Source organism: Vigna unguiculata, unplaced genomic scaffold (assembly GCF_037176805.1).
Source record: "Vigna unguiculata cultivar grain cowpea cultivar isolate G323 ecotype 2 unplaced genomic scaffold, ASM3717680v1 ptg000306l, whole genome shotgun sequence".
NCBI classification, from domain to species: Eukaryota; Viridiplantae; Streptophyta; class Magnoliopsida; order Fabales; family Fabaceae; genus Vigna; species Vigna unguiculata.
The window spans coordinates 27,501-45,000 of NW_028196941.1; the positions used below are offsets into that span (position 1 = coordinate 27,501).

The following is a 17,500-nucleotide window of genomic DNA, read 5'->3' on the forward strand; positions in this document are numbered from 1 at the left end:
CATTCCTACTCCCCAGTTATGTCATCCCTTACCTATGATTCCATCCTAGTTTTCGCCGCCCATGGTTCCGAGAGACCCAATTTATACAGAATGAGCACCTCACCCCTTTCTTTCCTTGTAGTTGGAGTTGGGCAAGATTTCACTTGTAAATGGATTGGCTTTAGATGCGGCTCATAACCACTGCTTGTGAACAGCTTGACTCCTGCTTTCCCGGCTACAGTACAGATTGTGCCAAAGACAGCTCGCTCCTGCTCAAAAATCACACAATAAGCCAAGGCAAGGCGGCCAGTTCTAATCTAGCTATTTCAAAACAAATTCTCATCTCAGGAAGACAGATCGAACTATTACAGATAGAACAGATAGATTGGTGTAGGCTCTAAGCCAAGCCGCCTATCTCGTGTGCTATAAAATACACAACGTACTTTCCCGAGCCTTTCTCAAGCTATTATGTCTAGTCCCAGGTACAAAGAGGTGTATATATAGCGTTCTCCTTCCTGCCTCGACCCTTTCGGCTAAGAGGAAATCCGGAGCGACAAAAGCGATTCCGGTCTCCCCACCATTCATTTGAAAGGTATAAGGCACGCCATTCGGTCCTTTCTAAAGTAGTAGTAGTGGTGGCTATCTCCGAAGTCTGGGATCTATTCCAACTTTACTTCATGTAAATAGTTGATAAGATTCGTGAACCCTGTTGAGTCCACGGGAAGATCTTCTTGTTCGGATTGCTAGCTTAGCTGCCCTTTTGGATACTACAATTTTCTTTTCATTTTACAGTTTACATCCAGGCCAAGTCCTTTTCTGCCTGTGGGAAACCAAGCAATGGATTCTCCCTGTGTCAATGTTATGGGTCCAATTCTAACTCTTTCATTGCTCTCTCCAGAAGCTTCACTTGCGACCTTATGCTTTCTATCCTAAATAGAGAAAGAGGGAAATAGGTCGTCAAATCAAAAGACGAGGCTGAGCGTTAGCGATGGGCTGGGTAACGAAGGGTGAGTGTCACGATGGTGCGAAGCAGAGAAGGAAAGTCAAGGGCTTTGTGGGCTAAGGGATCTCGATATGCCCCTTTAGATAAGAGTCAGTAGGCCTAGAAGGCTCCTATGCCAAAAGAAAATGCTCTACATGACTAAAGTCAAGGCGAACGGCATTAGTACAGCTGTTAAGAAGACTCTCCGATGTTGACTTTGTAAATTCATAGGCCTTTGTAACCGGTAGGTTACTTTTTACATAGAATTTCTAATGGAACTACCGTCTATTGTATAGGGCTACTATATTCATTTGTACTCGTCTACTAATGCCGGTCGGATTAGCTACATCGGATTGACTACTACCCTAGGATGATAGGACCAGTTGGAACGGCTTCTTCTCTTTCTACCTACACATCTCAGAGCTCATACACCTGCGCATCTCACTAGCGTCCTCTCTGTCCCGTAAGCATTTAGGGTCTTACTCTCTCTTCTCGGTCAGTATATTCCCCTAATCTCTCTATCATTGGCATTGGCATTGGAATAGCCAACAATAATAGGTAATGAACTCCTTGGGATCGAAAGAGAACTTTTGCTTTGGTCTCGAGGAATTGTTGAGCGAGGCTGACTTTAGAGGTGTAAGCACCGCGAGTCTCAATCCAGTCAAATTCCTGTTGGCTCATAACTGAGCGAAAGGCATAATAGATTCTTGCTCTTCTTAGCCTTGCAAATGAGGCGGTTGATAGACCCTTCCTGTCCTAGTGGTATGGTTAACATAAACTTCTGACTCTGAGGCTAGCTCTAGGACAAGCGGAGGTTCTTCTTTCTCCTCTGGGGTTAAGTCCAATACTAATGTGTATCTTTCTGCTTTATTCACTTCCTGAACAGTTTCTGTGCCCATTCTGGATTGAATACCTGTATATCTTGGTAAGATTAGGGTCAACGGTTTGTGCCTGTCTATTCCATCCATCCCTTCGTGGAGTTAGGGCGTGTGATGTGTCCTTTCCGATGCCCTCGGCCGCATTTCGGAATCAAAGAGTCATGGTGCTTTAGTTGTGGGTTAGCAGGGATAAGTTGGACTGCGCTAGTAGTTAGGGTGGTAAGATGAGCACCGCGATCGAAGGGCTCACTCTATGGAAGTCCTCTCCCACTTGAAAGCTAAATAAGGACACAAAGAATTGTATTCCATTCTTAGCAGAGGTTCCTTCCATCTAATCCCTCGAAGTACTTCGCTCACCTTCGAAGAGTGAAATGATCATTCAAAGCAGACTAACTAAAGGCATAGGGCAAAGGAGCTTAGAAGGGTGAGGGTGGCGGAGGGAATAAGGTATGAAATCACTTAGATAGAAGCATGTTGGATGACGGCCCCTATCGCTAATAAGAGACTGAATGGCAACAATTATGGATTCATAAATTTGGAGAAATAAGGTAATAGAAGGCTAGCTATATGCTTAACACAGCTAGTTCGAGAGCCATCGAAGTATCTAACTGCGCATTATAGCTAATCTGTCTGAGCCATCTCTTTTGAAGGTATGACACCTGCTAGGTTGACCGCGCCTCGAGGGAGACTATGGTAAGGTCGGATAGATCGAGTCTTTTGATACTCTTATTCTTAGGATTGGGCCCCTCAGTAATGAAAGCTATTGAAGAATGCCTCCCACCCGAAAGAGAAGAAGACATCGAGAAAACAGGGTGGCTCTCAAACTGAAACACATGTGGTAGGGTCTCTCTTTGTGAGCATACCAACCCGAGTTGGATCAATGAGGATGGTGTGATCTGACCTCTCAATCGTGGGTTTCCCCGTTCGAGGACTCCCTCGCCTTTGTCTTTCCTTTCGGCAGAGAAGAAGACGGAAAAACATAAGGGGATCTTTTTTTTTAAACTCCAAGGAGGATGGGCATGACAGAGTTTGGCAAGAATCATCCCTTCCTTTTTCAAAGACGACGAGCCGCCCACCTTCATTACCTAAGATGAAGAATTCTCACCCATGCTACGAGTCTGCGGTCAAGCGCAATCTGAGATCCCTCGTCGATAGACATGAACCAGGCGAGTCCGAATCCCTTTCTGTTTTGTTTTGTCAGCTGATCTTACGAGCTTTCATAGAAAGCCTATATCTTATAGCGCGTACAAGAAGAAGTGGTGGACAATCTTCTCTGCGCTCTTTGACCTACCATAGATCCTTAGTGGTGGACCGATCGACCTCAAGCCCTATCGTCAAAGACAGACTCTTTTAGTGCAATGAGATAGGTACTTTCAAAAAGTCAGTGGTAGGTTGTTCTCGTCAAGCAGTAAGGCGACAATCCAATCCTGAGCTTCGTCAATAGGCGTCCAATCCTGGGAAAAAAGTAGGGTAGAATCGCCGAGTCGTCTAGCCTAGTAAAAAGCAAGAGCCCCTGCCTCAACTCCACAATCACAATCATTTGTAAAGTAAAAAAGGGTGGTTTGCTCGTGCAATCTACGATAAATTCGTTCATTCACATGTTTTATTTTATCTGTTTGACTCAGAAGGAGGAGAAGACGAAGCCGAAGATACAGAAAGAATCGTCTCCAGCGCACCGATGGGAGACGGGGCCCCCGCAAGGAAAAGTGCTGCTCTCATAACCGACTGTTTTTAATCTTTTTATGGATGTGATATATCTGATGTTCAATTCTGTCATAGGGGCTGCTGCACACTGATATAAATCAAATTGAATTACGTCATCCGAGTGAAAATCAGACGATTCCACAGTTTGACCTGTCTATTAATGTCACGTCCCGCCTGTGCAGACTGACCTTTCTTTCATGACACTCTCGGCCATAAGCTGTATTATGTGTTTTCGCTAGGACCGACTTCTTTCGGGGCTACTCTCCTCCCGCTAGAAATGTAATAATACATCGAGAGTCTAATCCCGTGGCCCCCTCCGGCCAAATCAGTTCATTTCGCTCTCAGCGACCGCTCTTCGTTTAGGACGGACCGCTCTTCCTCTTCGGGTCCTCCTTGACTTATCTTTCTCCGGTCGTCCCCTCCGATCATGATCTACTTACTCCCTGTGATATAGCTTATGTTCAATAGGATCGAGACTACTCTAACAAACAATTGAAAATGAGAGGCAAGCAGGAATTGAACCCACTAATGGGCCAGCGCTTGGCGTTTACTCTAGCCCGTCTTTATAGGATAGATAGACCTATTTATTCAGTTGTCTTTCCCCTTACCTTATCAGTAGATCGGTGGAGGCCCGACCCTTGGTCCGACCTTGATGCCATAGTTTGGAGGGGGGCTGAGCAGTGGGTTGGAAAGAGTTGTAGAAAGAGAGGAATCGAGATAAAGTGCACTTTCCCTTGATGTCAGTCTATTCCAACAAAGCACACAATAAGTGAGATGAGCCTGCCAGCTCCGCCTTGGCCCTATGCCTTTTGGCCAGCTCGTCTGGACTTGGCTTTGACCGGTCTGCCCCCCTCTTGCAAGGATTCGACGCCTCCACTTGATGCTTTACGCCCACGCTTCGTTCAGGCAGCGCTACTCGGATATGTCTTGCCAATCGCCAAAGCAGTGCTACTTCCAGGATTTTTTTCGGCCAAGCTCGGGAACCTTCCCTTTAGTGAAAGGCTCTATCCCGGGACGAAGATAAAGAGGGGGGGAAGGCCAAGTACGAGATCACAGGGATCGGGCTGGAGCTTGACAAGAGCGATACAGGAAACCATACAATCGAAGGCTAGCAAGAAGAAGCAAAAAGATAGTCAAAGCTCAAGGGATTCATCACGAAGGCAAGTGCTCCAGCGGAAGCTATCAATTCAAAGGGAAGACCGGGTAGTGGTAGTTAACCGGGGGAGGGAGCAGCTCATCCGTCAGGATGGGATCCCTCTACTTCACGTTTTTGGCTTATCTTTTTATTGCTCAGCACGCTTCCCATTGTCCGTCTGGTTGATGAAATAGGGGTTCCCGGTGAAGAAGAGGAGAAAGAAGACCTCAATCGTAAAGTAAGATCATATATCCTTTACACCCTGTCACGAACTATGATGGAACTGCCCGGCTAGCCATCTCATATGCTTCACACATGATGTTCGATTGCTTTCATAGAGCACATGACTATCTTCCAATCTAGTCTCGGTGGATGCTTTGCTACACACCCCTTTACTGGGACTGTCTTTGGCAAAGCCCGGTGATTGTATAATGGATACAGCTCATTGAGAAGAAGGCTTTCCCTCTTTCCTGTCCGGCCAAGTTTGAACTTCGATCGCTGGAAACTCATGCTTTCAGGCTTGCGTGCTTGTTCGAAACTCTTGATCTTCTCTCTAATCCCCATGCCATGATAGGAAAAATGGACCTCAATAGTAAGAAAACCCTGGAACAACGGAAAGGCTTCTCCCAAGGGAGATGGTCCCATAGCGTCTATCAGAGTCTGTTGATTGCCTTTTTATCTTTCTCCTCCTTCCCCTTCCATTCTATATCAGCTAGCTGGAAAAAGGGCTGTCCCGATGTGACTTGTCATCCTTGATGGCGGTCTTCTAACTCTTATGGCTACTCCATGCGGCTAGCGCCTTCCCATCCGAGTGACATAAGCCTTCCCCTGCAGTGAAGTTTCTTCCGCTTGAAAAAAAAAAGCATTTCTTATCCATCGCTCGTAGGGGTACTACTTCTCTCCTACTATCAAACCATATCGAAAAAGGAAGTCTTTCTAGCACTGATATGGCTCATGCTCCATAGCCTACTTAATTAACCATGCTCTCGTTCGTGCCCCATGTCTTCCATAAGTAAGTAAATGGCTCATAAGACAAGCAAGAATTCAAGCATCATTTCCAGGCACGTGTAAAATCAAATAATAAGGGACGGTCGGGATCGGTCTTTGTGCCTATGGGAATAAAGAACCTGGCCTTCGGGCAATTCATGTCTTTCTTTGATTTAGTACTACTTTAGTTTTTCAAAGGAAGATATTTTCTTTCCCTGCAGTGCTATAGTGCGCTTGGACTCTATCTCCGCTCCGCTGTCTGGCTTTCATGAAGAAAGATTGAAAGCGTCCTTATGTCAAAGATGTTCGTGTACTTTAGAAATAGGACTGCTCTTTCTAGGACTGTTAGCCCTGGTCTCTAGCCACCTAGAACTACCAGAGACTCGATCCACCTCAGGAACATTCAAAAGACTAAACTGGAACTCACTTATTGTCTCATGCCACCTCGGAAGATAAGACATATTCTCAGACAGAAAAGAAAGGACTTACCACTTGGCCACACTAAGAAGCCGGAGTCTGAGCTAGTAGCTAGCCCCAGGTATAGAACTGGAGTTCTCTATCAGGGAATTCCAGGAGTGAAATAGCAGGATTTTTTTTTTCATTGGATAGTGGTGCTACATGGAGTTAGGAAAAATAGGATCTCATGTGGAAGAAGGGCTAGACTGAAAGAAGATCTAAATAAGACAGGATTGTGACCTAATAAGCTAAAAATTCCGGACTCTACTCTAAGAAGTAAGCAAGCGCTACGCCCCTTGAAAGCGAAAGCGAGGAAAGGCTAATTGCGAAGAATCCTGTTATCGAATTAGCTCTTGCTGCGCCTTGTTCTCGAATAAGCTCTTTGAAACAGGAAAATAGCGTATCGTATAGGATATAGGAATGGAAAGGTATCGATTGCGGGCGGCTTTGAACCGGAGAGTTCTAAGGATCGTTGCGTAGGCCTCTTATCTTTGCGGGTGGATGCCCATGGAAAGCTGTTAAAGCAACTGACACCGGTTAATCAATAGTAGTGAGATCCACATCCCTGTCCCCTTCTTGAACAACCTATTCTGTGCGTGGAAGAAAAAGTTGTTTTGCTATAGCACCAAGTTTTATCCTGCAATGATCACCATTTACGCCGCACATAATCGTCTTATAACTGTTAGGAATCTTTCTTCCCATCGGGGAGATCGATCAATTTCAATTTCTCATGCCAGCCCATGAGGGATAAAATCATTCTTAGTTTTGCCGCTAGTGAAGAACAACATTTCTCGAAATAGAGGCGACCGAAGGGAGGGAAAAGGTCTTCATTGATTTCGCCCATAGGTGGGATCTAAATTCCTCCTTTTTGACATGCCACTTCCAGGGAAATGCTATTTGCTAGTTTTCCCAGAGGAAACGATCGGCCCATCGATACCGTATGGAAACAGGAACAAGAGAAGAACGAAGCCCTACATCGCTGTCTTCCGGGGTATTGAGAATGTGGTATTGCTTCGCGCGGTCTCAGTCTCAGTAGGTTGCTAGCTTCCTTGCTCCGATATGAGTTGATAAGTATCCGGGGAAGTCCCCTATAAGGCTAGTCCCGTTCCACTCTTCTCTCAATGTCAGTGCTTGGGGATCGGGTACAGCGAGATCACTTTTCAGCTTGTTAGTCTGCTATGCATGAAAGCAAGGAGGAGTTTTTCTTTAATTACTCGGCGGTATGTGATCAATTTGTATACAAGGTCTCACATGTAGAGATGCCCTACCCATAGAGGAAGGAGTTGGTAGCAGACAAGTCATTCAGCAATGAAACTTCCATGGCGTAAATAAATGGATCTTTCACGAATCTGTCTAGAGAGATCTATATTGCATAGATAAGGTGCCTATCTCTACACGTCCACAATGAGATCAATCAGAAAAGCAAAGAAGGAGCTTTCTTGGAAAGCCTTGGTATGGTCCACTCGATGAGTATCCCTGGAATTTACCTTCCAAATTGTAAAGAGAAGGTCTTACTCCCTACCGTTGAATGCGTGTGGTCAACTGTGTAATCGAGGAAGCCAACATTGACTGACTTTCATGGTTCAGATTCGAAAGAAGAAAGAGTTTGGGATGAAAGTCCGAGCTTTGCTATCAATATTTCGTAGTTATACCGTTGATACTCTTCTTTGAATAACTGACCGACGGCGGAATGGTAAGCTTCCTCGTTCGCTTTCGCGGGTCAAAGAAGATCAATATGTAACATAACGGAAATGAAAGCTAAAATAGCAACATGAGATAGGAGAGAGTTGACCCAGGCAACGCCAATCTCGATTCAACTACATACAGTTGGTGTAAGGGGAGAACAGCTGTTGAGGAGTCAAATCTTTCTAAGGAATCTCCTTTTCACACAGACACCATTATGAACAATTCGTTCACTTTGCTTTGGCTTGATGGAAGTCACAGTATTCCTCAAGCTTTGTTCCTATGGCTTTCGATTCTGGATTCGGAACAGGTTTGATAAGTCCTTTGCTAGATGCTATCTTGTATACCACGCCCAGTGGGGAAGATATATTGCTGCGTAATGACCGTACCCTAAAGACTATGTACATCTTAACTGAACAAGTACTAACACTAAGAGAGTCACCTGTGCTCAGACAAAGGGACTAGGAATATAGATAATGGTTTATTCTTTAGTCGTATCCAGAAGGCATTCTATCGCCATAGGACTACCTTGTTAGAGGTAGTGCCTATCTATCCCTTGTCATAGCAGGCCTCATCCGTGAAGGCTAAGACGTGGATGCACTCTAGGGCGCGAACCTTTTCTTTTTTTGAAACTAAAAACATAAGATGATAGGCCGAAGTTGGAAATGAAAGGTCCCGAGGTCCATAAAACAAAGGCATTATAAGCCCAATTATCCGCCTTAGATAAGAATGATGACCTAAACGCGTGTATAGTGCTGCACGACTGGTAAGATAAAGGAGAGCCTTCCAAGTGTGCATCAGACTAGTAAATAGATTAACTACCAGCTAAGCTAATAGGATGGTGGCATAGCAAGGAAGTCCCCCTCAGAGAGGTGGGCTGGGTATGAGCGAGTCGAGACCATGGATACGACCTTCTCAGTAGATCGCCAAGGTGAGACTCTTGAATCAAAGGTAGACAGCCTAAGAGGCTTCATTCCAAGGGGCAAACAGTAGTTTATTCAAGAAGATCTGGGCCCCACAGCCTAATAGAGTAGAGCGCAGAATACTTTCCCAAAAGATTGTTTTCTATTAGTCAGAGAATCTCAGAAGCTAAGCTTTGATTTGAAAAGGCACTGCTCTCACCGGCGTATGTGCCTAGATTAGGTAGGACTAGCTGCTTAACCGGCCACTTGACTCTTTCCTACCCCTATGGGAAGCATGAAGGAATTCTTCTATGACTCTAGGCGAAAGGCCATGGATCACTCTTACTATAGAGAAATCCTTTCATTGAACTCCTCGTACTAAAACCTGTCCTACACCATGGACTCTACACTACATACTTGATTGACTGGCTTAGTAGACCGACACCAATGTGCTAATTCTTTTATTGGTAATGGTATGTTTTGTACGTGGATACCACGAGGTTTAGTAATTGATATGGAACAACAGACTTAAAGTCTTGAACGTTCTACGAGGACCGATCTATCTTCTGCTCCGTAGGTACATGTTAGGGCGCTTCAAAGTTGTTTCATTTCAATTTCAAAAAGGGTGTTTATTAGCGGCATTGGCTTGCGCCAAATTTGCTCATTAAAAAATCTTCTTCAATGTCTGAAGTTGCAATTGTACTTTTTTTTTTCTCTGGCTACTGATTGATACATAAATACCTTTTACAAAGCAACTCGCACCGCACGTCGCGAGCAGTGGGTTGCCCTGTTTTGGCTTACTAAGTCACGTGTAAGGCTTGCATATTGGAGACTCTTATCAGTCAGTACAAAGCCAGCCAGGCAGAAGAAGAAGGATTCTCTTCGAGGTGTCCATCCGTGCCAATAAAAGAAAAAGAAAGAGTTCAACCCACTTGAAAGAGGAAAAGTACCGGAAAGTACGGATTCGGGTTCATCCCTCAATCAAGCACTACTTGAAGGATAGATTCAACCATACGCCTAGATCGGAAGGAGTACGCTCTAAGAGCAGCTTTCCCCGCTCTTACCTATGCATTCAAGCTCACCTAACTTGGTTCTAGTGTTGTGACTGGTACTCTACCAAATCAAGAAATTCTTGGATTGGTTGCTTCTTAGAGAGCAGCTCTTCCGACAGCTCGTATTCATCCCTTCCCCATGAGGACAATCAGCCCCTTGCTTTCATTTGAATATTGGCCCTCGCGCTTCACGGCTAGATTGGAGTAACTCATAGCTAGGGCTTTCTATTTCAGAAGGACGGCTTCTACTCCACTGAGCTCATCGCCCCTTTCTATCCCTTGAGTGAGGTTGAGGTCAGAATTCTCTTATTTAAAGAAAAAAAGGAATCTCTCTGACAAGGGCAACGGCTGGGAAAGAAAAATCCCTTATCTATCTTTCTTTTATTGTCTCAAAGAAATCCATTCCGGAAGCGGAAGGTCGGCTTGGCCTTGCGTAAATCAGATATCTTGTCCCAGGCTACTCTCTTCCCTTGTAGGGTACGCTCCCAAGAAGATCAGGTGAGCCCGAAGACCGAATCAATGTAACTTACACTTTTCTTTGAATTGAGGCTGTTATAGAGGCAAAGGCTTTTGCAATTCCAGAGGGCTCTCCCTGCAGGCTCAATGTATGCTATAGCTCCATAAAGTGTGAGTTTGGCCTCAGGCAGGATAGAGAGAAAGCTGTGAGTTCTCGTTGTCCTTCGACCCCTTCCTTTGGCCACGTCTACCATTTCATTAAGTCAGTTCGGTAGCTAGGTCAAGACCCAGCCGTCACATCAAGATCGTAAAATATAGATGCTCACCAACGGCTGAGAAAGTGAAGCCGTTTGGCAATTCGTAATACTCACCAAAGCGTTCCTTGAACAGGGTTTATAGTAAAGAAGATATTTCATATCTCAGAGCATCAAATGCTAAAGTCAGATCGGGGTCGGGTCGAGGCAAATTTAATAATGGTAAAGGGCGCCGCCACCACAGAGCATAAATGACTACAACTGCCAGAGGAAGTAAATCAGAAGAATCATTGAAAAAGAAGTCCATCTCATAACAAATCCAAATTCCCTCCATAAAGAGATTCCTGCACGGAGTAGTTACTTACAGAATCTCAACCTATTAAGGCTCGGTGCGGTACACGGAACATCTCAATAAAGACAGTAAAAGCAACTACTTTCAAGCATCTCGTAGTTGAGCGGTACTGCCCAGTTCCAACATGGACAAGGACTGCTGAACATGGATAGAACGAGAGTCGAACTCGCATGTCTCTCTCTCTTGCTATCCCCTTCCCCTGCTATGCTTCCTTCCTCCCTACCGATCAGTGAGCAGCACTACTGTTTTATCAGCGGTCTTCTCTCACTTAAAAGTCTCCCAGACCCGCCTTCTGTACTTGGAAACGAGCTAACAAACGTTAGCGAGCATATAAGAGGGCATGAAATAGCTCTACCGGGACTTCTCCTTATATATAGCTTTTAGATATATCTCAAGATAGCTTTGAACTACTTCCACGCAAGGAAAGATAGTACGTACTACCAATATCAGGGAAAGCAGACTGAGATACCGCTTGAAAAAGATAGATGACAGGTATGTGTTGAAGCATATCGAGAGAACGAGAACTGAAATGAACCATATCGAGCACTGGTCTCACTCTACAAGTTAAGTTCGATGAGCTCCTAGCGTACCTGTGCCTACTATCTACTTAGTGTGTGTGCTTAGGGAAAGCAAGTAAGCTGAGCAGTAGTGGGGTCAAGGGCGATCCCTTTCGCCTTTGAGCCTCTTCCTTCGAGGAGGAGATAGAATGGACCTGATAGACATGCCTAAGACCGGAGCCTGTCTTGTGAATCAAGTTCGAAGGGCCTATTCGTATTCATTTACGGTTCCCGTTTCATGACTAGATAATGGTTACCGAGCAAATAGCAGTTGAAAAGGCTGTAGCTGCATCAAAAGCGAAAAGAAAGGGTGGTCAATCCGATCCGATGATTCGCCCCTAGAAAGGGTGTGAGCGAGAGGCAATTCTTTCTCTTTTTTTTCTTATCTGGGAAGGCCAAGGGTAAGTCGGCATTTGCTTAAGATAGGGGTGTCCGCGGGTGGATCAGAATGAGTCCTGCGGTGCACCTTAAATATTGGTAAGTGGGACTCATTAGAGCGTATTGGTCTTTCAAGCACCTGGGGCTTCCTTCTTTGCCAATTCCAGTTCCGAGTCAGGTCGCACCAAGGCTTGTTGTTTTCCTAAATGCCTCAGGTTTTTTAATTCCGTATTCCTATGTCCGTGACCCAATATCCATCCAGCTTGTCAAGCTTTTTCGTTTCATCGAGTGGGCCTGCACATCACTAAAACGAGGATAAGCACCCCAACCTTAGCATCCTAAAAAGCAAAGTCAAATCCATTTTTGAAGAAAATAAATTCCTGATCTATTAAAGAAGTATCAAAAGAGTATCCTTTATTAGTATTAGTATTAGTACGACCACATCCATGATTCTGTCTTTGCGAAGATTGATTACTCACGGCACACACACTATATCTTCGATGATTTCCATTCCCCTTGGTTATATTCATTCCGTTAGGAATTCCCAAAATGAAGACGCGCCGGCTTCTCGCCTACTCCTACTACTCTTTCGACTTCTACTTTCGGCTTAACCCCAGTGCTTCCGTTCATAACTGCACCATACGGATTTTCAATGCGATAAGATCTTGTGAAGTAAGGTTTGAAGTGAGTGATCCCACTTCTGATGTAAGTGATGCTATGTGCTCTTATCTGTATGTTCTAACTGCTGTCCGTGCCCCCCTTTGCTCTGGGTTTTGCTTCCGAAAAGGGTCTTAGACCCCCGCTTGGGAAAAGCATGGTTCAGGTAATGTATCTACGCGAGCCTGGTTTAGTTTCTGTCCATGACAGGCCGAAAAACTTTTTTCAATCCATATGTAGAAAAAGGGACTTAGGCAAGCAAAAAAGGAAAGCATGTGGGCCTTTGAGTTTTTACCTTAGATTTAGATAAGGTCACTTCTTTTTAGGAAGTCTCTGTAAGGCTCTAGCGTATAAATAGCTTTCTTCTTTTTTTTTTTTGGAATGCCTTCGTCCGAATCTTTCAGGAGTCTGTGTAAGCTTAGCAGTTAAGAAAACTCCTATTGTCATATTCTCATAGGATTTCCAGTGCAAGCCCAGGTAAATCCCTTCCCATCATAGAAGGATGATATGTGTACGGGATCAAAAGGCGGATATGCTGGTTAAATGGTATCTTTCTTCTCCTTTTCTAAGATTATAACCTTAGCAAAACGGGTAGAAAACACTTTTCCAGTATATCTCAGCCGGTGTCTTGTATGGACACTGTTGTTGAGTTGGTTGGCTCCATAAAGGAGTCCTTCAATCGTCTTGTAAACCGTTATGTACCCCAGATTCAAACTATTCCCCTTGAACAAGGGATGAAGTTTGAACCAACCTGGAAAACTGTGCCGACCCACTCTTTAACTCAGAGGGTATGGATCGAAGAATTCGCAAGCCCCGTGCTACCGGCTGGAGCCAATATGCTGACGTTATCTTTATATCAATATAAATCTCCCGCACCTATCGGTACAGCATCCTCAAACCTTAGAAAAGATCCAATTACTACTAATACTAATGGGCTTTACTCAAGCTAAGCTATAGGATTTCTTTCTCCCCCTTTCTCTTCGAAGAAGTCTACAACAAACAAGTGGGAGAGGCAGGATTCGAACCTACGTAGAAAAACTTCAACAGATTTACAGTCTGTCGCTTTTGACCACTCGGCCACTCTCCCCTTCCCGGGCCGAGGCCCCCCTCCATCAATGGGTTCTAAGAAGGAGGGATAAAAACCTGAAATAAAGCTTATTGATTTGATTGAAGGGAACTCAGACTCTTTTTTAGCTTAGCTAGCGTTCCGCTAGTCAGTTCATAACAATCTCTGTACAAAGGGCAAAGCTTCTACGACAGCTCCCCCCTAGTCGCTTCTGGCGAAGCTGCGAGTTCATGAGCAAGTGAATTGAACGAACCAAGTTCCTAAACTAAAAAAGGGAGTAAGAAATAGAAAAAAAAGAAACAAGAAACTTCCCACTTTGGATGTCCCACGATTCTGCTAGTTTAGAAACTAAGGGGAAGGACAGGGGTCGCTAGGTCAGAAAAGCTATAACTCCAAATTCTCCCCAAGTAGGATTTGAACCTACGACCAGTCAGTTAACAGCCGACCGCTCTACCACTGAGCTACTGAGGAACAACGGACTTAAGTTAAGGAAGCCGACTCTCGTTCTTTGGACACCAACCTATGACCGAACAAAAAAGGGTTCGTCACTCTTTTTCACATACACCGGGATAAAAGGTTACGATAGCAAGCCCCTCCTCGGCCGGAGAGCCTCCAGGACAAGGGGGCGGCGGTCAACCATCCACTCTCGAGATTCATCTTTATCAATCGATCTCCGCGTCCTGCCAGTTCGCTAAGTAGACTCACTCTCCCGAGGGGCAACAATGGAACTATTCCTGCCAAAAACAAGGGACCTACTTCTCATCCTAGGAGTTAGCAGGTATGATTGCCTCTCTGTCTGTCTCTCCGAGTTTATACTACTAATTAATAAGTAGCACTTCTGCTATTCAATCATAGAATCGATTCCGATCAAGCTGAAAGATGAAAGAAAAAAGCCCTATATATATATATTTATTCTTTATTAGTAAGCTAGCGCCCTGCAATCAAAAAACAGCGCTAACGAGCAAGAAAAGGCCCCTTACTATACTATAGTAGTTAGTCTTTTTCAAACAAAGGAAAAATATCTGGGCAAAGACATACGCTCAACTCAACCAGAAAGCGACTACGTTCCTCGGCAGACAAATAGGTAGAACAACATCATATAATTGAATTAATAAAAAAGCACTACTTAAACCTTTCATTGAAATTATTATTATGATTCCATTAGTTGATATGGAATCGCTCAAAGTCAGAGCAAAAGTAATAATAAAATAACATAAAAAATAGAAGGGCTCTTGAATCGGTTTCGGTTGGCTTGGTTTCTTCATACAGCTGGGAAAAAAGACAGATCCTTCACTCTTTCTTTTGGACTTGATCCTCCCCGATTGAAAGCTACTTGAGCTTGCCTATTGGTCAAGTGGCCTGAAGCTCATCTAAGGATGTCAGTCATAGTTGCTTTCGCCCTTGGCCTGAAACTTCAACCTGCCATAAAAAAGTGGCATGATTCTAATTGCCCGATCCTATGGTTTAGAGGTGGAACGCGGATCCTGCTCCCGTGTGGTACGATCCGGCTTATACTTGTACTGATAGCACGGGTACTTTGCTTCCTTGTTGGCTTGGGGCAAATCCCTTCCCTACACTGAACGGAAGGTCGGTACTAGGAATCTATCAAAAAGATCTGGTCCGGGGAGCTATCTCACGAACTGAACTTCTGAATATTAGCTTTGCAACTACGTGCTTCGAACCTTTCCTGGGATTGTTGTGCCTGCTTGTCCTCATCGAATTGGAGAACTTTTTGGTACGCCCCTTCCTCTCTTCTTTTCGAAAAGTCAGACTCTGCTCAGGGAGTAATCTTAGATCGGGTCGTGCCCCCCCTTCCATCACCCTCGGGGGAGGAATCATTCCATTCAGCAGTCCTACGTGGGTCAGTGAATGTCTTTTATGAAAGGATTAGACGGTGACAACTAGTGCTGTGAACAATCCCTATCATCAAATCTCTGAGCTCAGGAAGTCAGGTTAAGACGTCGACTTATACAGGGTCTTGCCCGAGGAGATGAAAAAGAATTCCTGTCTTTAGAAGTCAATCCCACTAAACTACACTTGTACGCTTGACATGAAAAGTAGAGGCAAGCGGAGTCAAAGGCCTCACCTCAACAGGATAGAGGCTGCTCCTGGAAGCGGAAGAAGAAGTCCAGTATTGAACGGCAGGACTTGAAGCAGACCGGACACTCTCGCCTCACATGCTAATCTTCCGGTCCGCTGATCTACTGCATCGGAGAGCGTATCGCCTTACTATGAATTCTCTGACCCAGACTTGGTATCCATGTTAGGAAGTCAAAAACGCTCCTTGCCGCTGCACTAATTTCGTTCATCAGTCAGAAAAAGTCGGGATTCGATCTCCACGAAAGGCTAAAGGAACATAAAAAAAGCGAATCATCTTTCTCCACCCAATTAAGAACAAACTCCAAAGCAGTCAAAAAAGAAGGGCTTTGCCCCCCTTCAAAAAATAGATCAACAAAGATATCTTGCAAACCCTGTAAGGTTTCAACTTGTGAGTCTAGATGCCCCGGCTGAGAAAGTGAAGCCGTCTGGCAATACGTAATACTCCCCAAAGCGTTCCTTGAACAGGGTTTCAAGTCGAATATTCATTTATGAATGCAAAGCATAAAAGGCAAAAGTGAGATCGAGACCCGGATCGGGGAGATTCAATGCGGGTGGGCGCCCCCCTCTAAAAAGGGAATAGAGAACAACAACAGCTATGGGATAGATAAGAAACGAAAAAGAAAAAAAATCGATCTTTTTATCCATTTTACTTACATTCAAAAAAATCTTCCCTCCATACAGACTGAACCCCGTCAAGCCTGTAGGACTAGTGTTTTGACTATATAGAGATGTGGTTGGTTGTTGACCAAAAAAGACATGGGAAAAGGAAAGCACTCACTGAGTTACTTACGAATCAGAAAGATTGAGGCTGACTACGGCCTCAGATGATTAGGCGGGGACAGGATTCGAACCTGCAATCTTCAGGTCATGAGCCTGATGAGTTGACCAATTACTCTACCCCGCTTCTTCCCTCTTGAAACTGAAAACATATAGATTAGCAAATGAGACTGCCCACACTGAACACCAACCCAATCTCGAAGAGAATCAGTACACGAAACTACATATCCGCTGATCTATATGCCCTGACGTGAACGGCAGCTTTCAGTGAGTCTTAGTTTGATGATCGAACATTCTTTCATAACGCAATTATGTTTAATCATCGGTGCGAGAAAGACAAATAGGTCGGGCACTCTCCTCGCAGCGATCTTGTGCTGCCAATGGTTGGCGCTGATCTTAGTAGGACCAGGACGGCGTATTTGACACTTCAATCAAATACCCGCTCAGGATATGAGCGAAAATATACACCTGTTACAGTGTAACCTTCACCCACGCCCGTGGGTCTGAAGGACCTCCACAGACTGAGGTCACTAACCTCACATCTGAGTGTTTCCACTCATGACGCCTTTTCTCTAACGGCATTCTAAGCTCTCGATCCATACACGAGTTCTGGGTAGAATGGTGTCCAGGGGGTGGAAGAAAGATAGAAGACGAAGTAGGGAAGCCAGCCAACCCCTCTCCTTTTATAATGTCGAGCTACTTCATACCTTGTTCTATCAACAACACGCTACTTCGTTCCTCTCCCTATCAGTCGAGTATCTCCGCTCCTTACTCTAACAAGTATGCTTCTAAACTCCAAGCTCTAAAGAACCTGCAATGAAACATACCTCTCCCAGGTTCTATCAAAGAAGCTTCAATCCCTCTCCTTATAGAATAGAAATGCAACTACGTTCCTTTAGCGGTTAAGTAGGATTTATTCATATCATAATAGAAGGGATAGGTTTTAGTCCTGGTTCAAGGTGTGAAGAGAGAGGCTGTCCCAAAAGGACAGGTACAAGACGAAGTGGCAGAAAGATAGAAGTATTGCACCCTTCTATGCCTTTTTTTTTCATGCTGATTGAGTAGAAGAAGTCAGATAGAAGGACTAGTCCCTTAGGGAATGATCTTATCTGGCTTTAGACTCCTTTCAACGACACAAGGGACAA

At 44.6% G+C, this 17,500-nt stretch overlaps 1 non-coding gene across 1 annotated transcript; it reads right to left on the reverse strand.

The window, feature by feature from the left end:
* Positions 1-13,416: 13,416 nt before the first annotated feature.
* On the reverse strand, positions 13,417-13,499 carry TRNAY-GUA (transfer RNA tyrosine (anticodon GUA)). The gene has a single exon. It is a non-coding gene; the product is annotated as a tRNA-Tyr (tRNA).
* Between the last annotated feature and the right edge of the window lie 4,001 nt (positions 13,500-17,500).